Genomic DNA, 26,229 nt, shown 5'->3' with positions numbered 1-26,229 from the left:
ATCATTAAAAAGTGACAATATACAGGACTTTGAAAAATATCACCTCCATTCAAACAGGATAAAACAGGCTGCAAAACAGCGATTCCGTTTTGGTAAAAGTTTATGTGTATTCACACACTAAAAAGTCTGGAAGGAGATATATAGCCAGTGATTATTTTTTTCTGGTGGGACTATGGTTAATTTTTACTCTTTTTATGCTTTTTAGAGTTTTCTAATTTTTAAAAACAACAAACATGTATTACTTTTACACTCAGAAACAGTAAAGGTTATATAAATTTATTGCTAAATACGTAAAACAAAGAAGATGCCCTAAAGATAACACCTTCCTGTTAATATTACTATTGGAAAAGACATCATAGTGTGTAGAGGAAAAACCCCCTCCACTCTTCTTACTTAAGGATACTGGGGCTGGGACACCCTCACACAATAGTCAGTAAGGCTGCTGCGCTACAGGGCTCATGCTGGGCCACCTGGGCCCCTGAAACTTAGGTCCTTCTGGCTCAAAGGTTAATCAAGAGAGATTGGTGTCCCTGATGTTTTAAAAGATTTTCAGAGGCAATTCAGCCAGCTCATATTAGCTGCTTCCACAACAGATCCTTAATGCCTGGGGTTTTAAGTCCTCAGAAAGCGGGGCTTTAGAATAGTGATTCTCACCATTTTTCAGTGCAACAGAATGAATTGAGGAGCTTGTTCAAAGTTCTCTTTCCCTTTGTGAGGGGTTAACTTTGCAGGTTTGGAGTAGGACCTAGGAATCCATACTTTGACATATGCAGTCCAGAAATTTTGGTACTTGATGTCTAAGGGCTACATATGGAAGAACACTACTTTCATTTTTGTTGGCTTGGTTACATTCTACAATAAACAATATTTTTATCTATACTCGTGTTTTCCACCTTTTCCCCTTATTTTCAACTACTGCACAGATTGGAATACAGAAATATATTTCCTCTAGAAGCATCTAGAGCTCACCTTGAAATAGTTTCAAGCTTATAAAAGTTGAGTTTTAATGTCCTTCTAGTAGTCTCTTTACGCCTCTCCTTTGGTCATGTGTCCACGTATCCACCATGTATACATATCAAGCATTTATGTGCTATGCACGGTGCAGAAGGCAAAACTTACAAGGATTCACACCAAAGCCCTATTTGACATTGAAACCTCCTTGACTAGTTGAAGTATGTCAGTTCTATTTGACTGAAAGCAACTCTGGCATACATTGTACTACATCAAGAGCTCTCTCCAACATGCTGGCAAAGGCACTGAGTTCAGAAACCTGTGAGAACAGGGACTAGCATCTAGTAGGCATTCAAACAGTGTTCAAGGAGAAGCAGCGTCCTGGCACTAGAGCTATGTGAGAACATGCGCTTGCATTCCGCCCCTCCCCTTAGATCTCCCTGTTCTTAACCACGCATTTCCTGTCAGTATGACTGCCATGAAAACACATCCACAGCCTCCCAGGCATCCTCTCTCCTTCAGTCTGTCTGCCACAGAGCTTTTTCAAAACACATATCTCATTTCATCATTGCTTTATTCAGGAAGCTTCCAGTGGCTCCCCACTTTTTCAGCAACTGTTCTTAATGTATGGAATGTTCCAAACCATCACAAAACTGGGATCCATCATGATGGAAACACAAAGGACCCTTTCTGCCCAGGGGAAGGTATACTTATGTGCTACTGGGTCTGAATGTAATCTGTTATTGGACTTATCTGGAATATGTTGCAGAATATTCAAGCTATAGGAAGACTGGTGAAAAACTATTACGTCTGCTTGAAAACTGTGCGCCCTACTAGATGACAGGCATGTATCACGGGTGTGTGTATAGTGCTCATTGAGAACTGAGAACTTGTAGCCTGGAGGGTAAGTGCCTGAGGCTTCTGCTACCACACCCTCTACTTCCCTTTTGACAGACATTACTAGCAGATCACAGACTCCTTCCACTCTCACCTTTTACCCTTCCCTTTTCTAAACACATCTGGCCTTAAACCATTCTCACTGCTTATGCTCAGGCTTATTCCTCCCCACCCTGAACTCCTATGATTGGCCCCGTTTCTTGACACTTATCTTCTAGGAACTTACCACAGAATAAACCTGGCTGTGGCACTGCCCATCTGATCAAAGGTAGGTAACTGAATCTCAGTACAAATTGATTTTTTTTTTAATCTGTAAGATGGGAGTGCAATGTAAGTCACAGGGAAATTATGAAGATTAAAAGAGAAAAGGCAAATGAAATGCTTGGCATGGTTAGTAAGCCCGCAGTTGAAGGAAAGAAGCAAAAAGATCAGGAGACGCATATCTTGAAACTATGGATGGACACATGTTAGGATTGAAAGCACCACCAGCGAGGAAAAAATGCTCAGAAAGTAGAGAGCTGCTGGTCAGAGAAATTCACCCTATAAATCCATCTGTACATAGAAAGTTATAGAAATTTCTGCAATAGGCAGATTTCATTCAATGACCAGAGTTTAGTTTTTACAAGATTAATGGACTCCTCCAGACATAACTTTAATTCTCTGAATTAGAATTATGGGGGCTTCCCTCATGGCTCAGACACTAAAGAATCTGTCTATACACAGAAGCCAGCTAATCTTTGGTTTTTTACTATGAATGACTACATTTGCATTCTGGCTTACATCTCTCATGAGTTTAATTAGTAAAAGCCCATCTCTAAGACACAAGTCATCTCTGGATGTAGACACCGAGTCAGGAGTCTCGGTCTACAAAGAAGAGGACTGCTGACACAGTAAGGGCGTGTGGCCTCGTCTCCGGAAATAACTGCCCTTCCCCAGGTGATAACTGGGGATTTGAGCTTCTCCCTCAGATGGCAAGGCTGCCACATCTCCCTTTCTTAGCACATGAAGTGGCTCCCAAGTTAGAATGTGAGCCCCTGAAGGCACGGGTCAGATTACAGTCTCTGTGTCTCCAGCCCCTAACGCACCTATCATTTAACAAATGTTTGCCGTTAAAAATGACTTAATGAAGTTATTAATATTACATGGCAAGATAGTTCCCTGACCTCTTATCAGAGGATATGGTCCTTATCAGAAATGTGTGGTACAAAAGCCTGTCATAAAAGTTCAATGCATTTTCCATTGCTGATGACCTATTCTTTAAGGAGTGCTTTAAAATAGAATATAATATTGCACAGTAATTACTGTTGTGATACCATCTGAAGCAATGTTCATTGTTATTGTGTGTTGTGTTGTGTTGTGTTACCAACTACCTGCTTAGTAATTTCGGTCCAAGGGATGAATTTAATTATAGATTCAATCATTTATTCAATACCAAAAACCACGCATCAAGGATTGGGACCTAATTACCCAACATGAATTGTAAAACTGTTTTCCAAAAGCAAACTCATTTGTTGTGTTAAAAAAAATTACTCAATTCTTATTAATGAGTTATTCCATGTAAGTATAAATAAAGAAAAAAGAATCAGTATACATACAATCAAGTTAAACTAATATAACTGTTCAAGCTTTTATAATACTGATCTTCTGAATATGCCCTGAGGGAATTTATAGAAATGCAGTACTAATTGATAGTGTTTTTTTTTTCCTAATGAGCGTCCAAATGATTTCAATTCAAATATTCATAATCATGTTTTATCATCCAAAAGAAATTGTCAGCTTGGTGAGGATATTTGATAGGCTTTACTCAGGAGAGCTCTAGATTTTTGTATTGATTTGTTCAAAACAGAAATAGAGGTGGCAAGATACAGATAGAGTTGAACTTGGTGTCATTGTGGCTGAGAGCTGCTCACTTTAATGATACATGCGGGGTTGTGGTGGGTGCGGGGGAAGGGGGGAGACTGAGGGTTCTTGGACAGCAGGAATAACAGAAATACACCAGCTCTAAAAAAGCTCCATGTGAGAAGACCCCATGATAGAGGACAGATAATTTTAGAGTGGGGTAAAATCAGAACAAAATCAGAACAAAACCAGTAATGTAATGTTAATGAAGCTACTTTTAAGAGCATCGCTGGGTGGAGGAGAAAATGCCACTGTTGTGATTATGACTGTAGTATTTTAATTGGGATTTACTGATGTCTGCATTCACACTTCAGTTGACAGCTACTGAGTTGTTAAAGCTTAAACAGAAACTCACTGCGTTGATCTTCTATCTAGTTACCACCTGTCACTTCTTAAATTTGTACTTACTGAACTAAATGTAAACAAAGGTGGTGACATAAGCCAGCGGTGAAAAATACCTGGAGGACATTTTGAGTTAATTCTGTTATATAGATGAATTCAATCACTTATATCCACTGAGAGCCAGTATGATTAAAAGGGATGTAATAAATTTGTATATTAAAAAATAACTGTGGGGAACTTTGATCTGGTCAAGGTGACATTAGCTACATGGAAAACAATCACAGAAAACACTTTATGAATATACATGGGTACCAGATGTACTGAGGGGCAATGTGGGGCATTTTTCTGAGTAATTCATGCAAAAGTTGCATTTTGCATAAATTCAGGTCAAAATAAGTTGGAGTTTAATTTTTTTATCCTTGTTTCCCATGCCATAACCTCCATGGGTTTTAAGTTATGAGTAGTCAGGGCTAGTTTTATTTTTAGTTATATCAAATAGTGTGAGGCCACCAGAAAAACTTTCTTTGCCCCTATGGAAATAAACCTACTAGGCTCGGATGGTGAAGAATTCGTCTGCAATGCAGGAGACCTAGGTTCGATCCCGGGGTAGGGAAGATCCCCTGGAGGAGGGCATGGCAACCCACTCCAGTATTCTTGCCTGGAGAATCCCCATGGACAGAGAAACCTGGTGAGCTATAGTCCATGGGGTTGCAAAGAGTTGGACACGACTGAAGTGCTGAGCACAGCAAAAGATCTACTAAAAGTCTACCTTGAATTGTCTTTCCATTGGGTTAACAAAGCAGTCTTTGAAAATGTAAATGAATATCTGGGTCCAACACTTGAATGGGACTCCAGCATCTGCATTCTGAACAAGCATACCACATGTGCACTCACAGCTGATAAATTAGCAGACACCAAAACAGTGAGATTAATATTGATATGGTTTCTAGCAGTGGAGGCCAATAGGGTCCAAGGTTGGGTTATGTACTGTTCATTGTCTGACAACCAAATTAATGCACATTCATATGCAGACAGCGAGACTTACTGGCCCTGGCCTCTGGCAGAAATTTGTCTTGTTGGTTCTTGCAGATGGGGGAGCAGGCACCAGCTCATGACAGGTTTCACTCTTGTTTCACTGAAGACTCACTGGAATGTAGAAGTTACATACTTTTCTCTTTCAAAGGGGCAAGGCATGGTGCTGTTCCACCCTGTGAAGGAGCTATATCTAGCAGGCAGAATTACTGTGAGCCCAGGTAGGCTGATTTTTCTCTTGCAATACAATTGACATCTCCGTTATGCAAATCTGCATGGATGTTCAATCGGATGCTAATGCCATTGTGTTCTCAGCCCAATATCCTTTAATGTTTTAGACCGCTGGTTTCATCAACAGCATTAATTTCCATTCAGACCTTGCATTTCGAATGATTGCACGGCAGCTGTTCTTTTTGCAGAGAAATGGAGATGCATCCACTTGAGTTTTATGAAAGGAAAAATAATTCGTTTGGGGGTATGCCATATTTGTCGAAGACTCTTTGGGAAAAGGTTAAGTAATCAGCTTCCATACACACACAGCCCTGGATGCGCAAGTTCTTGGTAACACTCTGCTTGGGAAATGTCACCTTCAAGAAGCCCATGGGTACAGCTGGCTGTGTGGACCCCTTCAGCTGGGGGTGGGGCAGCTCCCATGCAGCTAAGGGAGCTGCCTTCTGCTCATGCCAGCACATTTGTACTTGCTCTTACTTCCTCCCTGCCTTTCTTTCCCTTGTTAATAAACATTTCTAAAGAAATTGACTTTAGACCCAATTCTCTTCCCTCCTCCTCCACCTACTGTGGACCTTGGGCAAATTATTTAACTTGTCTGCTCATCCATTAATAAGAGATTTCATATCTTACAGCTGTTAGGAATTAAAAGGAGCTGGTGCAATGCTCAATTTCTAGCACTGTGTCAGGGGCAGCCCTCAGTGATGGGGACGAACTGGCAGTGAGCGGCCAGGGCTGGATGAGGCTGAGGGGAGTGCAGAAGCTGCTTTTCATGACAATGGAAAGGAGGTACCAAAAAACTCAGCCATCAAGACAAACAATAGTTTAGTGTCATATTTTGCAAGTTCAAAATGAATGCAGAAAACCCATGATGAACAAATCCTCAAAATTTTAAGACAGGATCTGTCATGGTGCTAAGGTGAACCATATCAGAGCCTGAGGCTAAAAGGAAAAACCAGTTATACTGATGCTGCCATTATGTAAAATTCTGATCTTTTGTTCATTACGGATTTTCTGCATTCATTTGATCTGCTTTTACTTAAATTATTGATACTTTATTCATCATGAATTTTGCATTAATTTTAAGGTTTTAAAATGTTGCATTAAAATGTTATTTCTCTTGATGACTGAGAACTGGCTTCAAGATGAGTACCTCAGTGGTCTCATTCATCTCACCTTAATCTGGGTTCCTCTGGTAGTCACCATGTCCCTTGAGAAATCTCTGATTTCACCCCACCAGTTTTAAGTCCTTCTCTGTGCTGGGCTTCCTGAGTGCTCCGCTGGTTTTGGCTGAATGAGCATGACCTCTAAGGTAATCTGTGGGTTTGCAGGCACTAATGGCTTTTCACACATGTACCTTAGCCTCCCAGGATAACTACTCTGTCTCATGTAGGTGATCCTAAATTGGAAGAAAAACACCTCCAAGATGAAGGAAAGAAGGGGTGTCCTCAGGGGTAACCGTTTGTAGTTTTAGAGATTGTAACATGCACAAGAGGGTGGACATGCCAAAGGAACTGAAAATCCAGACTACTGGTGTGAGTCTACCCACAAGGAAAGGACAGATTTTAAAATTTGACAATATAAACCTACGAGGCTGCCTGTATCCGAGAACGTGTGGAATGGCAGAAGCCCTGAAGACAGGACTCTTTGGGTTCACCACAAATATGGAAAAGATATTTGTCCAAGAAATAACAACTGTAGTACAGTAAGTAACTGACAGCATCAGGAAGGTCCCCTGGGGCTGACAGGAGAAGAATGGAGGCTCACCCAGGTCCTGGACTGAGGGGAAACTGCTAGAAGTGTCTCAGTGAGTGGTCACCTGGCATCCAGGTCATGCTACCAACACTGGGAATGGGGGAGAGGTAGGGAAGAAGGTACTCAGACAGACTTGCCAGGCAAACGGACTCAGACTCAAGTCAGGGTGAAGGCTGGGTTGGAGAGGTCTTCTGCAACAACTCTGGGCTCCCTTGAAGCCCAGGGCAGAAAGGAGGGGAAAGGAGCACCCCCACCCCAGCCTTCCCATTCTTTTTGGTCGGCCTCTTTGATCACCCTCTCTTCCCCGAGTCCTCTGATGCCTGGCAGCAAGGAATGGTATTAATATTTTTCAATAGTTCATTGGATATTCTAATGCAAATCTGGCCATTAAATTTGGCAACAAACCCAGGACATCTTCTAAAATCCAGTTCCTTCAGTTATTTTCTGAGGCACTAAGGTAGAACCCTATCCCCAAATGAATCACAGGAAGTCAGCTCAGTCATGCCCCTGAAGGGCTACTTGAGTCTCTCAAACAACCACATAATTACTTTCTCAAGACTGCACTTCTAATGGAGAGAGGTAATTAAAGCACCGATGAGAAAGTGACCAGGATCAGTAGGAGCACAGAGAAAACCATGTAATGACATTTTTTCCACGAGACCTTGTTTTCATTTCGTGTAGGACTTTACACATTAATATAGACTTTTTTCTCTTTCTGAAAGAAGCTGTAGATAGATCACACGAATATCCTGGTCCTCCAGACAAAATGTACTTCCTCTAAAGGTTAAGGAGCCATTCCAAAGTCATATAAAAACCAAAGGAGGGGGCGATCACTTGTGAGAATAACTGAAGGTAAAAAGAAGCCCTCTGAGCTGGGAGCTAACATTTGTGCAGAGAGGATGTGTGGGGAAGCTGGTAAGATCTTTTATAATTAAAATGCTATCATGAAACAGCTGCAACCAGCTCAACAGAACTTATCTGGTTTCCTCACTTTATCACCAAAATCATTTCCCTACCAAACTCTGGTCTTTGCTTTTTTCAGCTTAGTCTGAAAAAGATTTTAAAAAGGCATGTAAATTTTATACTATGTAACCATATATTATACTATATTACTTTATGTTAGCTTAATCATATACTAATTATTTTTATCTATTATCTATTAAGTATACTATTATGTTAATCATACTCATTACATTTTTATATTGTTATGTTATATGTTACATACTTAAAAAATTTGTCATTTTCCAGGAGTAAATTTACCAGAGATGTTCCTAGCCTGGAACATGGCTGGGTCAGGAAATGTTAGTTCCCACCTCTTTACACTGAAAAATTATCTTTCAATTCTCTTCAGAGTGGCCTGTGTTCTTTAATCTTAATCCTAGTTTTATTTGCTATGGGCCATCATTTTTCTGAGTGTTCATGACGTGTCTGGTAGTATGATAAATATACTCATGTGGATGGTCTTATTTTGCTCTTACCTGTGAGGCAGGCAATGGCATTCTATTCCTTTGCCCAGATGTGGAGACTGAGCTCTAAGAGGCGACTTGCCCAAAGTCAAATAGCTAGTGACTCCAGCACCATCTAGAACCACCCCCACCTTTTGACTGCCTAAATCTTCTCCCTGCTAGGTGACCTCTTTGTTCAAGATTGAAAATCCCAAATGAGAAGCCAACAGTGAGGGTTTTACAAAGATCACAGAACTGTAATGAATCTGATTCAACCACACAATGAACAACAACTCCATGATCTACTGTAAAGCCTCACTCTGCCAGTGCCAGTTGAGTTGGCTGATACGGCTGTCTCTATAAAGATGAACATTTGATAACCTAGGGATGACAGGGACTTGGTTTCAGATCCCATCCCAGGGAGCATGAGCACGGTGACTGGTCCTAAGCTTGGGTAAAGACATGTGTCTGTCCTTACTTACATTCAGTTATCCAATAGTTTGTGAGCTCTTACTGTTTGTAATGTGCTGAAACAGACATCAGATAGATGCAATAAAGAGTAAAATACTGTCCTTGGCCCCAAGGAGCTCACAATTTTTAACAGGAAGGTAATTCACAAGTATATGTTATCACAACAAAAGCAGATTTAAAGGTACATGTAAGCTGCTGCTGCTAAGTCACTGCAGTTGTGTCTGACTCTGTGCGACCCCATAGATGGCAGCCCATGTATGGGGTGGATGCAAATGCTATAGAAGTTCAGAGAAGAAGACATTATTTCCAACTGAAACTAAGAATTGGTTAAGCACAGAGGCAGATAATGGCAAGGTGGGATTAAAGGAACCTCAAGGATAAATTAAATCACACTGAGAATCCCAAGGCATGTTTAAAGTAGGGTGCCTCTTCTGGCTGCATGTTAGACTGTCATGGGCAGCTCATTTAAATGCACTGGGCATTAGAAAGTGTTCTAGTTTCATTCTTTTACAAGTGGTTGACCAGTTTTCCCAGCACCACTTGTTTAAAGAGATTGTCTTTTCTCCATTGTATATTCTTGCCTCCTTTGTCAAAGATAAGCTGTCTATAGGTGCATGGGTTATCTCTGGGCTTTCTATTTTGTTCCATTGATCTATATTTCTGTCTTTGTGCCAGTACCATATTGTTTTGATGACTATAGCTTTGCAGTATAGCCTGAAGTCAGGTGGGTTGATTCCTCCTGTTCCATTCTTCTTTCTCAAGATTGCTTTGGCTATTCGAGGTTTTTTGTATTTCCATACAAATTGTGAAATTATTTGTTCTAGTTCTGTGAAAAATACCATTGGTAGCTTGATAGGGATTGCATTGAATCTATAGATTGCTTTGGGTAGTATATTCATTTTCACTATATTGATTCTTCCAATCCATGAACATGGTATATTTCTCCATCTATTCATGTCCTCTTTGATTTCTTTCATCAGTGTTTTATAGTTTTCTATATATAGGTCTTTTGTTTCTTTAGGTAGATATATTCGTAAGTATTTTATTCTTTTCGTTGCAATGGTGGATGGAATTGTTTCCTTAATTTCTCTTTCTGTTTTCTCATTGTAGTATATAGGAATGCAAGGGATTTCTGTATGTTAATTTTATACCCTGCAACTTTACTATATTCATTGATTAGCTCTAGTAATTTTCTGGTGGAGTCTTCAGGGTTTTCTATGTAGAGGATCATGTCATCTGCAAACAGTGAGAGTTTTACTTCTTCTTTTCCAATCTGGATTCCTTTTATTGAAACTAGAACACTTTTTAACACCATATACAAAAATAAACTCATAATGGATTAAAGATCTAAACATAAGACCAGAAACTATAAAATTCCTAGAGGAAAACATAGGCAAAACACTCTCTGACATAAATCACAGCAAGATCCTCTATGATCCACCTTCCAGAGTAATGGGAATAAAAGCAAAAATAAACAAATGGGACCTAATCAAACTTAAAAGCTTTTGCACAATGAAGGAAACTATAAGCAAGGTGAAAAGACAGCCTTCAGAATGGGAGAAAATAATAGCAAATGAAGCAACTGAATTAATCTCAAAAATATACAAGCAACTCCTGCAGCTCAATTCCAGAAAAATAAATGACCCAATCAAAAAATGGGCCAAAGAACTAAACAGACATTTTTCCAAAGAAGACATACAGATGGCTAACAAACACATGAAAAGATGTTCAACATCACTCATTATTCAGTTCAGTTCAGTTCAGTCGCTTAGTTGTGTCCGACTCTTTGTGACCCCATGAATTGCAGCATGCCAGGCCTCCCTTTCCATCACCAACTCCCGGAGTCCACTCAAACTCAGGTCCATTGAGTTGGTGATGCCATCCAGCCATCTCATCCTCTGTCGTCCCCTTCTCCTCCTGCCCCCAATCCCTCCCAGCATCAGAGTCTTTTCCAATTAGTCAACTCTTTGCATGAGGTGGCCAAAGTACTCGAGTTTCAATAACTCATTATTAGAGAAATGCAAACCAAAACCACAATGCGGTACCATCTCATGCCAGTCAGAATGGCTGCTATCCAAAAGTCTACAAACAATAAATGCTGGAGAGGGTGTGGAGAAAAGGGAACCCTCTTACACTGTTGGTGGGAATGCAAACTAGTACAGTCACTATGGAGAACAGTGTGGAAATTCCTTAAAAAACTGGAAACAGAACTGCCATATGACCCAGCAATCCCACTGCTGGGCATACACACCAAGGAAACCAGAACTGAAAGAGACACCTGTACCCCAATGTTTATCGCAGCACTGTTTATAATAGCCAGGACATGGAAGCAACCTAGATGTCCATCGGCAGACAAATGGATAAGAAAGCTGTGGTACATATACACAATGGAATATTATTCAGCCATTAAAAAGAACACATTTGAATCAGTTCTAATGAGGTAGATGAAACTGGAGCCTATTATACACAGTGAAGTAAGTCAGAAAGAAAAACACCAATACAGTATACTAATGCATATATATGGAATTTAGAAAAATGGTACCAATAACCCTATATGTAAGACAGCAAAAGAGACACAGATATATAGAACAGTGTTTTGGACTCTGTACGAGAAGGTGAGGGTGGGATGATCTGAGAGAATAGCACTGAAACATGTATATTATCATATGTGAAACAGATTACCAGTCCAGGTTAGATGCATGAGACAGGGTGCTCAGGGCTGGTGCACTGGGATGACCTAGAGGGATGGGATGGGGAGGGAGGTGGGAAGGGGGTTCAGGATGGGGAACACATGTACACCCATGGCTGATTCATGTCAATGTATGGCAAAAATTACTACAATATTGTAAAGTAATTAGCTTCCTTTAAAGTAATTAAAATAAAACATAAAAATAAAAATCTTAAAAAAAAAATATATATATATATATATATGCACTGGGCTGCACAAGCAGAGAGGTTTAGATCCCACTTGTCTAGGATGGAGTTCAGGCATTGGTGTTGTCCAGTAGCTCAGCAAGTGATCCAGATGTTCAATTGGTGTGAAGGACCCCTGATGAAGCCTGAATGAATGAGGGCCTTAGGGAAGGGGACTAACATTTATGGAACAGCCTCACTATGTGGTGGGAACTTTGCTGCTTCTGAAAACACAATAGCTCACTCAATCTTCTCAACAATCCTATTATGAATAAAGGGTGAAGAACTTGAATTCACTGGGAGCTTACCATAGCTGCAACTGTGCTAGGAGCATTAATTATCTCATTTATCTGAATGCCAAGTTTATGAGGTTTCATGTTGGTCTGTCAACACTGAGGCCACAGACAGGATGAAATGAGCTTTGATGAAAATCTATCCATCAGCAGCCCTAACTGAAAGACAAATAAGGCAGTGAGAAGCTCCTGTAATTCTCTGGATTGGCTGGAAGGAAAGACTTACTCTCTCGGGGCACTAGGGTAATAATATTTCTCTGCAAAATTTTCTTCCATGTTACTTGTCACTTTCTTATTGATTTACAGGAGCTCTTTTTATATTAAGGAGAGTAGCTGTCTGTTATATAACACTGCAAAATTTTCCTATCATCTTCTCATTTGTCTTGTAACCTTATGGTCCCCCAAATACACAGGAGTTTTAGTTGCTTTTATATTTTCTTTTATAGTTTCTGGGGTTGGAGCCTTACTTAGAGAGGCCTTCTTTAATCCAAAAGTATATTTTTAGCATCTCCTATATTATCTTTTGGTATATTCTACAGTTTTCATTTCATCTTTAGACCTCATATCCACCTGAAATTGCATGTTGCTATATGTCCTTAAGTAGGAAGCTGTTATTTTTCCTAGATATACAGACAATTGTCCCAATCCATGTATTTGAATAGCCAGCTCCCTCCAGGGTAATTTAGATCCACTACTAAGAACAGGTAAATTGCCCCTGACCTTTAAGGTGAGATTTAATACCAGTTTTTAGCAATGATCTCCAGAATGTGGGAGCTATGTGTGGTTTTTGAATCATGTTTATGTTCTCCCTAACCCCTGGCATTTTCAGTTCAGCTATTGTGCTGTGGTTTTCCCCTAATAGAATTTTAAAACAATTATTTTGTATGTGCATCCAGGAGCCCTGTGGCACTGGGAATATTTTAAATTCAAACTCAAGAGTGGAAGGGAGGCATGTAAATCCCTCTAACAAATCCTCAGGGATGGCGTCTTTACTTTCTCTTCTGCCTCAGATCTATAAAAATATGTGGCTTACAACGACTTAATTAGAATAAATCTAGCCCTGACATTAGACCCGTTTGTATCTATTATATAGAATTCTTACTTTTGGACTCCCAGAGAACTTAAAGCAATTTTCTGTGACTAAATATTCAATTCAAATCTAACGATGTGAAGAAAAAAAAATGCTAAAATTAGATGAACCTGCACAAAAGTAGTCAGAACCTGAATTCAGAATGAGTTGATTCATTCTGCCAAGAAGAACATCCATTACAATAAAATATACAAATAAAAAGGACTTTACCATACTATGAGCCAGACAGAGCGCCACGGGCATTCTATTAGTACATTTATGTCTAGTCTTCACAGTGGCCCGGCATGCTAGCTGTTATTCTAAGACTGATGAAGAAACTGGGGCTCAACATCTCGTCCATGCCCCTCTCCTGGCAACGTAGGGTCAGGTCTCAATCTTGGTCTCAGTCTCCCTTCTTGGCCAGCCACATTTATGGTTATAGGTGCAGAGAAAGATGTCCTCAAGGAGCTTTCTCAGGCCTCTAATGTGTTGTCCTACACCTGCCCTCCTGTCTTCTCTGTTCACATATGAAAGATAACCCTGGAACATGCCATATGCACCGGCTTTGCTAAGATCCAGGTGTACAGCCTTTGGTGGAAGGAGCTTCCTACTTCCTCCTCCAGAGCCTGTTTCTGTGCCTCCCTTCCCACATTGTCATGCCAAGAATATTTACCCTATGGAAACTGGCAAATGCTACAGTTCAGGGCTTTGTTTTCTACTTGCTCTGAGCCAATTATTCAATACAGTTCATGCACAGGACATCCTTCTCTGAATGGAAGGTCCATTTCACATCCAGTAGGCGGCAGGCACTATGGGTTCAGAACTGACAGATAACCAGAGATTTTAATTGCTCACCCCTGAGTTTTCACTAACACCAGTGAGGAAAAGAGCACCCCTTCCCTTTGAGCCCTGCCTGCTTGCTTCACTGGTCCTGCCCAGTTATTTCAACATATCAAGACAATAAAACACAGCTCTTCATCAGAGAAAAGTTAGGAAGACTGGACAAGGATTAATTGCAGTGTTGTCTTGTTTACTCTAAAGAGGAACTGTGTGCTCACCATCTGAATTCAATTAATCTGATCAGACAGGAAATTAGCAGTCGAAATTGCCTTTCTATTAGGTGGACATGACCCAACAACATTTGGAGAGAAAGTATGACGGCTGCCCTAATTTCTCAAGTGTCATCTAATCAAAAGAAAAAAATGAAAAAAGAATGCCAATATTATCTCAAGCTCCAGGGGGCTCAGCCTCTCTCCTTTCCCAGCTCCATAGGGCTTTGAATATTTTAAATGTTGTATGGGGCAAACTGTTTATTCAAACATTTATTGGGGGCCTACTATGTGCCAGGTGCTATTTAGGGAATGGGGATGTAGCAGTTCATACACTAGCAGGTAGTGGCAGGCAAGTTCTCCGGATAACAGCAGGGGATGCTGGGTGAGGTGGGGGAGGGTGAAGGGTAGAAACTGGACTTACCGAGAGCACATGATGAGCTCACCTGAACAGAACAAATGTGTGCAGAGGCTGCCAAGACAGATGTCCTCAAACTCCCATCCAATTTGGATACAGTCTGAGAGCTTTCTTACAAACACTTTGCAGCCCACACTTCAGGAGTTTCCAATTAATAAATTCTGGGTGGAGCCCAGAATCTGCATATTTAACAAAAGACTCCTTGACCACAGGTTGTTTGGGAACCTTAGCTTCAGGAGTGGGACAACCTTTGAATAAATTTACATAATAATTAACTTTTTGGTGTGTGTGCATTCACAAATCAGTCTATTTGCTGGGAGGGAGATTTCTCTGGGAGAAAAGACAGAGTCCATTTCTTGAAGAAGTACATGTTTAGAGGGGTTTATAGAAATTAAATAGCAACACAAACATAAGTTTAAATGCAGTAGGGGCTTTAAGGAGAAGCAAAATAAGGGACTGGAACCTGTAGCAGTGTCCTGAGCAGATGGTCAGTCAGGAATCGCTTCCTTTAGCCTGGGAGTCAAATGATAAGTGGGAAGAAGAACATTCTAGAAAGAGAAAAAACCACATACCAAGGGCCTGAGATAAATGAGAGGTCTTTAACACCTCTTTTCACCAGTATGAACTTTCCCAAACATTCTCTCCACCTCCAACCAGAAATGAAGCCAGCCCTTCCCTTGAGGCCCCTCTCTGCCCAAAGCCCTGCCCAGCAGCACTGGTTGTCACTGAGGCTTCTGAGCAGGACTGGGCTGGTTGGGCCTCTCCTTGAGAAGCTCTGTGGTACTGGCTACACAGAGCGGGGGGCCTGGAGGAAGCCTCAAGGGTGTAGACTGGCCTTCACAGACTGTCCTACTGGATTAACCTAGTGAAAAGAGGGCCTAACTCCAGGTAAAGGATTCAGAGGAAGATTAGAAAATGTGAGCAATGTGGTTGAAGGAAAGTTACATGGCTCAAAATAGCCTGGAGTTAAAATTCCCCTCCAGGTCCTCCCCACCATTTTATGCAAAACAAAGAACTCTCTCACCCAAAATAAAAAATGGATATTAAGGCTGATTATGCCCAGCTGCCAGCCCGTCCAGCCTCTGGCTGATCTCCAGAATTCCTTGCCCTAGCTGTTTAAGAGATAACTACTCCAAACAACCATGGAGAAGAACAGGCCCCCTTAAGACAGTAGCTTTCCACATATATGTCTATATATACTTACTCTTTTCTTGGGTTAGTGCAGCAGCTCACTAATCTGACTGCTGCCCCTTCTCACCTCATTAAAGGTGATCTATTCCTGTAAAGTGCCAGTCTCGTTCTTTTTCTGAACCTCGCCTTCTCTAACTCCCTTACCCTACAGTGGTCAGGGGTGACAGTCATACCCCAACACACAACAGCCTACAGGTCAATGCTTAAGATCCTTGATGTCTAGACATGGGATTAAACTCCAGGTTCTGTACCAACTGTTCAACAAAGGGCAGTTTTTGTCACCCCTCTACAACTCTATGTTCTCATTTGTTCAACATGGAGATAACTAACTCTGCCTCAGTGGATAATTGTGAAAAGGAAGTGCTCCTCCCAGGGAGACCATAAGAGACCAACAAACAGCTGATGAACTTGAAACCATAGCCTTAAGACAGTCTTCACTTTACACAGCCCTTTGTTGCTGCTTTCAGATAGGCCACCGTGTAGGCTGCTTAATAACTGATATTGTTTTACAGCCATTTAGCTCAATTAAAAAAGTGATGCACACCATAAGGATGAAGAATGCTCAACAAACACAATCTTTGTGGTTTGTGAAAAAACTGGCACTGGAGATTTGAGACAAAAACCTGTCCTTAAGCACCAGTCCCAAACATTGGGCACAGCCATGGCGCCAGACACTGGGTTCCCGAACGCAGTGTGATTATGGTCAAATATTAACCACTGCATGTGGAAATGGAAAAGCTGCTCCCAGCAATCTCACTGGCTGGCTCTGTGGTGAGATTCCCTCCTAATACCTGCACATAGTAGACCGGTCCACACAGAAACTCAAAGGCACTCAGTGGATCCCATTCTCCATCATCTCTTCCACAGCTTATCCTTTTTGTGTCCCCTACCGCCCCCCTCATCCCGCCCATTTTTGAGAAAAGCTAGTTAAGTGTGTCCACCCCAATCCCTAGGCTTTTGAGGTAGTTTCTCAAGCTTAGTAAATCTTTAAGGGCCACACAGGTCTATTAACCCAAATGATTTATGATTTGCTGGTTGCTTCTGTGCAGCTTGGTGGGAGATGAGAGATTTGATGAGCTCTCAACTTCAACTTTTGGACATCTATAAAATCTATAAGGACATCATAAAACAGCATATTTTTCAGCTTTTGAAAATTTACCTTTTAATAATGTGGGAAAATACTCATGTGATATTAAGTTCTAAGTGCAGAAGGCAATACTGTATGTGAGGCAGGAACCAAGGATTCTCTTTGCCTGAAATGCCATCCTTCCGGCTCATTCTCATATTGCTCAGGGTTACTCACCATTTCCCTCTGCAGAGGTACAAGAATTCCTTGTCAGTCTCTATCCCTTGGCCTCTCAGTCCTTACCACTACCCAACATTAGGCCATACATTTGTGTAATTTTTATATTTATCATCTGTATCCTTCACTAGAACATAGTTTCTGTATGACTGAGGACCTTGTCTTATTTGCCCTGCATCCCCAGTGGTTAGGACTGGGCCTGACACAGAAAGGTGCTTCATAAATTTTTGTTGAATGAATAAACAAGAAGCATTCTAAATATTGCTTAAATAAATGAACTATCCTGAAGATACAGATGCACTTATTTACAAAACAGAAACAGACCTACAGATACTGAAAACAAACTTATGGTTACCAACGGGGGAAACATGGAGGATGGGGGATAAATCAGGAGCTTGGGATAAACACACACACACACACTTCTATGTATAAGACAGATAACCAGGAAGGATGTACTGTATAAGCACAGAGAACTGGTCTCAAAATTCTGTGATAACTTGTATGAGAAAAGAATCTAAAAAAGAATACATGTATATGTATAACTGAAGCATTTTGCTGTACACCTGAAACTAACACAACATTGTAAATCAACTATATTCCAATGAAATAAAAAGTAAAAAATGAATTAACTATCTAAAAATCATTACGGAAATTAAGAGAGATAATGGATGGGAAAGCACTTTCAAAGTCTGAGACACAACCCAAATATTTATTTATTACCATTGTGATATGTGGGCTATGTCAGATCAAAAATAATTTGCAGTGACAAGACCTTCATATGGATCATTTAGGTTGGAAGAGATTAATCCAGCTAAAGAGGCTTGAATGTAAATTATTACCTCCCAAACGCACTGGCACAGATGATTGGACAGTAGCATTTTTGTTGGAATTGATTTGTAATCAATATTCACATAGGATTTATTATAGAATTTTCCTCTAATTATCCTAAGTGAACAATTCTGGTTAAAGGCTTTGCAGGGAAAGATAAGAGAAGGGGTTCTATAAATAAGGCTGACTCGTAAGTGCTATATTCCACTCAAGTATCATGAATTATTTCTTTATTTTTATTGAAAAACCAGCAATTTTATGATTTCCAGTATTTTATGGTCTTGGGTATGCATTAAGTGTTTCGTTTCTTAACTGTTACTTCCAGCTACCCCCTTTTTTCATAGAAGCACATTATTTTAGATAAGGGCTCATCAATGGCATAATTTTGGTCACTTTTGCCTCATTGGTGGGAGAAATGCAGAGTTGCTGTCTAAATCCAATTCAAGAACATTGCTAGTAGTCTTAAGACAAAATAATAAACAGCCTACTTTGAGAGCTGCCTTGAACATTCACCTATAAGATTTACTAAAATATCATTTATAAAATCCCTTTGGGGCTTCCCTGGTGGTTCAGGGGTAAAGAATCCAATGCAAGGAGACAAGGGTTCAATCCCTGATTCTGGATGAGCCCACGTGCTGTGTGACACAACCACAGAGCCTGTGCTCCAGAGCTTGGGAGCCACAACAAGAGAAGCCGCTGCAATGAAAGCCGGAACACCCCAGCTAGAGAGTAGCCCCAACTTGCCACAATTAGGGAAACGCCCATGCAGCAACGAAGACCCAGCACAGCCAAAATTAAATAAATAAATGCAATTATTTTTAAAAATCCTTTTGTTCATGAGATGATCATTTTAGTTCATAGACTTCTCAGGGAGAAGACGGTATGTGATTGATAGGTACCATGTTTTCTTTGAAAAACTATTGGGGATGGAACCCAAGCTCTCAAAGGAACGTGTATCAGTGGTAGCAGTCAACAAACTGCCTTCCAAGGAGAAGTAACTGCAGGATTTTATTTGCTAAATGGGACAGGATGCATGCCTCCCAAGGGCAAGGATGTAGTGCTGTTCCCACAGGACTCCCAGCACCTGGAGCAGGCCTGATCACTGCAGGCACAGAGCAGATCTTAGTGGAAGGAACGTTTGAAGTTCTAGGCTCGAGTTGAATTGTTCAAGGCAAGGGGGATATGGAGAGGGTACCCCAAGAGAGTCCCCTTTTCTCACATACAGAGCTCATTCTTTCCTTAATAAACATCCAACATCACTAAAGAATATCTGAAATAACACCAAATTATTAGTCTGTCCAGGGTACACATAGCTCTATTCAATCCCATTTGCTTAACCCAATTGTATCACTTCCTGCAAGGATCAATTCCTCTAACCATCAAGTCTTATCTGAATCTGATAGGCCAAGAGCCTATAAGTAAACAATGAACTATTTGATAATGCAAGTCTCCTGGTTCAAGGCATGTTTTCAAACATGTGGGGTCTGGTCCATTGTCATGTCTGTGCTTTAGATTCCCAGTTAGCAAAGAGGCGTGACTACCTCTTCTGTCTCATGTCTCATCTCAGAGTCCTCTGGAAGTTCTGTGTGTTGTGTGTTGACCTGATTTTCAGATAGAAGCAAGAACAGAGAAAGGACGGATCCGTGACTTGAGGCTGATCTGCAGCAGAATCCTAAAACCAGTCATTCAACACTGAACCCAGAAGGAAGCCAGTAGATGTTTGTGGATGACAATAAAACATTTTGTTTTGGTGATAGGCAAGTTTATTTTAGATACTGTAAGGATGAAATTTTGAGATTTATTGTTTATGTGTGATAAGGCAACAATAAGTATTATACAAAATCTATGTTCATACAGGTATATGAGAATTAGGATCAGGTAAAGCTGGACCCAAACAGAGCAAAACTCATGAATTTGGGAAGTGAATGACTGATGTTGGAGAACATCAGTGGTTACAGCAAGCCTATCTCAAATGCAGCATTAAATGCCTCATGTTAGGGCTTCCAGTTGCCTGAACTGATTTAGGGTGAACAAACCGTGCACACTTCTGCCCAGGACCCACCCTGTGAGAAGTACAGGCTGCCTTGTCCTGTTACGCTGCCAATTTCAGAAATTCTATTTTGCCTATCTAAAAATATTATTGGAGCTGGATCTGGGGCTGCCTCTGAATAAAGAGGTTTTGTTTGCAGAAAATTTGTAAGCGGAGTGACTCACAAGGCAGTGGAAATGTGGAGGAAGGAACAGGTAAAGGGAAAATGTGATTGTGTTACTGTTCTTATAAAAGAAAAGGAGGAAGGGAAGGGAAGAGGAGGGAAAGGAGGAGAAGAGAAACACAGAGTCTGTAAAAATGTCTTTGGCACAAGGGAAAGCAGCAAATCTATAAATGTAAATGATGTGTAAATAATTCTTATCATGAGAAAACACGCCTGGGAGGATAGAAGATGATAGATAGGAACTCGTCTTGAAAAACATGAAGCATCCTCTGAACTTGAAGGAGAATGATTAAGTGCTAAATCTGCATAGATGAATGCCTCCATGCATACAGACAGGACCTGCCTTCATACATGGATTCACACCTGCACACGCGCCTTGTGCAGAAGCCCAAGGAAGCACACACTCATATGTTTTCCTTGGATACCAGCATCCATAATTCATTTTCTCTACTTCATCATGTAAATATTTTTAAATTTCACAGTGGGGTGGCTTAATAAGGAAAGCTCCCCATTGTATAGCGGTGGTTGTAATTCTCAGCTGCCCAAAACAAGCCATATTTCCTTGTGGGTATATTACTGTAATGAAACATGGGCACATCCCAAACTGTAAAACCTGAGCTTGTAGACTTTTCCATATAGAGCTGTTTCCTAAATACACATTTTATTCCACCCAAACACAGCATGACAGGGCCATCTTAGCACTAAGAGAGTCATTAAATACTCGTGTTATACTGTTTTAATTACAAGCTGCCCCTTTTTCGGGCTTATTTCAATAGATTATTGCCCTGCTGTGTAATAGTGTATAAAGAAACAGCAGTATCTCTTGCTGGTATATTGTGGAAATTAAAATTCTCAATACTACTTCAGTAATTAATTTCCAAAGAGAAACCAGTTTAGTTTAATAAAGAGATTAATGAAAATGTTGCAGAAGATATATTTCTCAGGAGGTGTAGTACATTATTTTCTTGCATTTGAAATAATAGAACCATTTCAAAGGACTTAGTAAATCCAGCCTCAATCAATTCTATTTAACTCAGCATAGAAACGCTTTTCAGGGGATGTAAAGAAGTAGGGCAGACACACCAGATCAGACCATCCCCGAGGTACAGAACGGCTGAATGCTTCTCCAGCAGCCAGGTGCTCTGGATGGTGAGCTGCTGTGTACCTAGGGCTAAGTGGTGAAGAGCAAGTTTAGAAGGAAGTTGGTCATAGGTCAAAGATGAGGTCAGGGTCTCAGGTAGAGATGGGCAGTGTGATCTCAGATAGAGACGGGCAGTGTATGAAGCATAGGACTTAACTTACTGTACTATCCCCCCAACACTGAGGTCAACAGAATGAACTCTTTTTCTTTTATAAAGTGCTTTTTACAAATGGTATAGTATTACATTTTTTCTTTACAACATCCCTAGGAGTTGTGTGTTATAATCATCAAGCTTGTTTAGTACATAAGGAAATTAACAGTATGGTGAAATCAGGTGATTTCCCCAATATCATAGCTAGTGAATTAGAAAGCTGGACTCAAATTCAAAACTTATTCCAGATTCCATGTTCTTATAACATACCACATTCACTTTGTCAAATCCCCATTCAGGATTTCTGGGGTGGTGTCATGCTACACCAACTACGGAATGAGACCCAGACGGTTCAACGGACTCAGGAAGTGGTTTTTTGGGACAAGAATAAAAGGATAGATGAGCTAGATAATGTTAACAAAAATAAAGGGATTTTGCTTTCTCTCAGTGATCCAATGGAGTCACAAGAGATATAGAGGCACAGAATGTGGTGAAGAAAAGCCAGCTATTTAAACTATACATGGGATGGTAGATTAACCAAAGGTAGTAACCTCGGCTGATGCCATTTGCAAGGATCTTCCTGGCGCCAACATGATTTGCTATTTTATAGCTGGGATCAGGTGCATTTGGCAGCGCTATGTAGCCAGAACCCTGAAGGGCTTACATGTCCATGTTTTCTCTGCAGGCTTTCTGGACTGAGGTGACGCCAGAATTCTTAGTGGCTAGGGATTCTCCTGCTGAGTTCCCACAGCACCTGGTATCCTTCTGCGACACTTTCCATACTGTTCTAGTAACTGGTCAGGAATTTCATTCTCTCACCAGACGGCATTCTTTATACCTTCCATCCCCAGGTGCGAAAAATGACCTGGTGTAATTTTGATACTTAATATTTGAGACATAAAGGACAGTGTGTCTATTCAATATGCTTATAGAAATAACATGTTACCTAACATTTTAATGAAATTTCATAATACAAATCTGTGGTGACAGGATTTGTCCTGCACAGTAGATATTCTCAGGAATCCTAAGAAGGGGGACTGTGACACGAGGGTATGCTATCCCAGGAGTTCTCTGCAATGATGTGAATCACGCTAGGCTATACAACAACAGTTGAATTTCTAAGAAGCCTCGGGCTTTCAAAAATTGCTTTCTTAAAAGAAAAACAGATGCTAAAGAGTTCTGGACTCACTAAGTTGTTGTTTCTCTGTTTAAAACATTAACAATAAAGGCATCTTTCCAGATAAAATGTATTGATTACTGAAAGCTAAAGCTAAGGAAGTAGGCTGGTCAGACTGGAATAAAACAAACCTAAGATCCTCTTGACCCTCCAAACTTTGTGCTTTGGCCTTGTTCTTTCAGTTCAGCTGTGGCCAAGTTCACCTCCAACAATGAGGGAGAACCTAAGAATGTCACACAGAACCTAAGAACGAATGGGACAGGTGAGTGGAACAATTCTAGAACTCAGCCTTCATTTTCCGTGAACCTATGCTGAGTGTCCACTGTTTACCCAAATGTAAATCATGGAATAGAAATAATTTTCCTTAGTCAATCACATTCTTTTCAATTTTTGCTAACCCTATAGTGTGGGAGGAATGCCTACACCTAGGAAAATTATTGAGACCAGGATGCTACACACAGTGAAATTTGTATTTCATTTCATGTCTTTAATGATATATAGATATGTACCTATACCTATAAAGCTATAGATATATAGTTTCTATAGATCTAGAATATAGTTTCCATATCCATAACTATAAGCATATATATATAGTTTACATATATAAGTATAGATATAATTGATATATAATTAAACCCAATCTGAAATGTTTTTGTAATTGGTACCACACAAATGAATGCACAAAGAAAAAACTAACAGATTTTGTGTCCTGACTATTAGTTTCGAAAAAATGTGGTAACTGTAGGAACAGCTGTGGTGCCTGGCATTCTTGAGCCAACCGGCGGCAGCATTTCTGTGAACAGAATCAAGATGTGCCAGACACGTCAGCTGCACACAGCTCAGGCATAGGCGGTTACCATCCAGTTGGTCTCTTGTTTGTGCTCCTGTGAATTTCTGAAATTCTTTTCCACATATTGCAAAGATGACATGTACCATGGATATGGATACAAACGTGTGTGTGTGTGTGTGTGCTGTGCCACGCTAAGTTGCTTCAGTTGCGTCGGACTCTTTGTGACCCTATGGACTGTAGCCTACCAGGCTCCTCTGTCCATGGGATTCTCCAGACAAGAATACTGGAGTGGGTTACCACGCCCTCCTCCAGGGGATCTTTCCATCCCAGGTATTGAATCCTGTCTCCTGCATCTTCTGCATTGTAGGTGGATTCTTTACCACTCAGCTTCCCAGGAAACCCCTATGTATGTGTATGTATACATATATTAATTCATATATATCACTGTATTTTTATGATTTTTATGTCAATTGCTATCATCAGGGATTTGCTCTGGCCCTACCACTGTGTGAATATCCATGTGTGAGTGTGCATGTAATGCTCATGTGTGTATGTATGTGGGTATGCCTACCTATCTCTACCTATCTATTTTATCTGTACAATAGCCCTGGAAAGGAGATAGTATCATTATCAGATTTTGGGGGGATGAGTCAACAAAGCTCTGAGAGTTGAAATAACTTGCTCAAGGTTACACAGCTGGAATGAACTGAGGTGGGATTAATGATCAGAGCTGCTGCCTACCAAAGCCTGGGCAATTAGCCATCACTTTGTAGGCTTCCTTTTCATGAACAGAGGTCGTGCCTTACCTATGATTGCATTTTTGATGCCTAACACAATGCCTAGAATAGAAAGCAGATTGATGGTCTGTTGAACATTTGGGAAAACACATTAGTGAAGGAAGGAAGGAAGTTGAGGTGATATAAACATAGCAGGCACTTTTCACTACGTACTTGAAATCCTTCCTTTCTGGCAGAATAACTGTTTACAGCAGTGTGACCACAGAAGGTATCCCCATCCAAACAAAGGGATAAATCATGACTCTCTACTATTCACGGTCACCCTACTTCCCTTGCTAGCAACTGGTTTAGTGTTGATATTTCACTTGGTGTGGCCAATGAGACATGAGGGTACATGTGCTGGGGATGGGGGCTCCTGGGGAACTGGAGATGGAAGAGATGCTAAGGGAGATAAGCTCTCTTCTCCCCTAAAGCTGATGTGCCTGACTGTGAGGATAATGCAGCAGGCTAAGAGTCACAAAGCAGAAACAGGGAAAGAACCCTATCCTTAATGCTGGTGAGATGTTGAATTAACCATCCTTGGAGCTTTTCTGCACTCCAGGGCTTTGTTTCATGAGATGATAAATTTTTCGCAGTTTACAATAGTAGGATTGAGGCTTTCCTTTTTTTTTTTTTTTTAAGATGAAGAAGGGCATTATATAAAGAGGTCAGTCCAACTAAAAGGATATAACACTTGTAAACATTTGTGCATCCAACATGGGACTACTTATATATATACAGCAAATAGTAACAGAAATAAAGGAAGAAAAACACAGCAATACAATAATAGTAGGGGACTTAATACTCTACTTATATCAATGGATAGATCATGGGTTGGGGTTGTCTGTTACTGGTTTCCAGCAGCTTTCTATGTCAACCAACAATGCAGGCCTTGCTACACCTCTGGGTTTCACCAGCTCCCCCTACACCCCCACTCCCAAGTCCTTTCTGCTGAGGAGGAAAGTGAGGCTGGAAATACTGGCAAATGAAGATGCTGATGTAGACAAGGAGATCTGGAGCAAGAGTGATCACAAGTGCTGGCAGCTGCCATCGGAGCATGACTTAGAGAAGGGATGTTGGCTGAAGGTTCAGCTGAGAGCTGGAGGTCCCTGTGAGTCACAGCAGAAGGTTACAAGGAGACACCTCCATCTGTGACCAGGAACAGCCGGTGAAGGCTGAGAAGCACTTAGAAGTGGGCATTGAGAAGACTTGAGAAAGTGAACCTTGTCATCCACCACGAGTGAGGTGAAGGGCAGCCGTGGTTTGTGATGTCTGTGGTGCGAGAACCTTGAACACTCCTATGGGATCTTCTGGCTTAATGCTTGCCAGATAATTTCCCCTTCCTTAGGCTTCTTGGTTTTGACTCAAGAGACCTGGTAAAGGGCCAAGATTGCCTTTCTATTTTTTTCAGGTGTTCCCAGGAGTGTTGAGAGGGGAGATTGTGCCAGCAGAAGCCAGTTTCTGGAAAGGCACTGTCTGGGGACACATGGATGAGCACACTGAGGTGCCTGTTATAAACAGACTAGCTGCCAGTAATGAATTTTAATAACATCTGATATTTTGGCCGAGCCACACGCTGAAGATCATATCAACCATCTAGTGGAGGGTGGCTAGAAAAGAATCAAGATCCTTCATTTGAAGGATGGTCAAAGAATCTGCCCTGAAATATGTGGGGTCTGTCCTGTGGAATGCCTGGGAGATCTTTGTGTATCTCAAAAGGGAAGAATCAGGAGAAAAAGGATAGTTTTGTAAAGACAGATTTGAGCTCAGTACAAGGCAGTCTGGCTACCCAAGTGGCTCCTCCAATGCAGGAGGAACAGAAGATGCAGGTTTGATCCCTGGGTTGAACTGGAGGAGGAAATGACTACTCACTCCAGTATTCTTGCCTGGAAAATTT

The 26,229-nt window shown here is 40.9% G+C and overlaps 1 protein-coding gene and 1 long non-coding RNA gene across 5 annotated transcripts in view; one reads left to right on the top strand and one right to left on the bottom strand.

Moving 5' to 3' along the window:
• The window catches only part of CDH13 (cadherin 13), a 1,017,465-nt gene that overhangs the window by 403,594 nt on the left and 587,642 nt on the right, over window positions 1-26,229 (bottom strand). The window lies entirely within an intron of this gene.
• Window positions 1,812-25,071, top strand: LOC129630826 (uncharacterized). Its single transcript, XR_008703763.1, has 4 exons — window positions 1,812-2,116; window positions 22,949-23,028; window positions 23,887-23,962; window positions 24,975-25,071. It is a non-coding gene; the product is annotated as an uncharacterized LOC129630826 (long non-coding RNA).

The sequence above is a fragment of the Bubalus kerabau genome, chromosome 17 (assembly GCF_029407905.1).
Source record: "Bubalus kerabau isolate K-KA32 ecotype Philippines breed swamp buffalo chromosome 17, PCC_UOA_SB_1v2, whole genome shotgun sequence".
In the NCBI taxonomy this organism is placed as follows: domain Eukaryota; kingdom Metazoa; phylum Chordata; class Mammalia; order Artiodactyla; family Bovidae; genus Bubalus; species Bubalus kerabau.
This window is presented reverse-complemented; position numbering and strand designations above follow the sequence as displayed.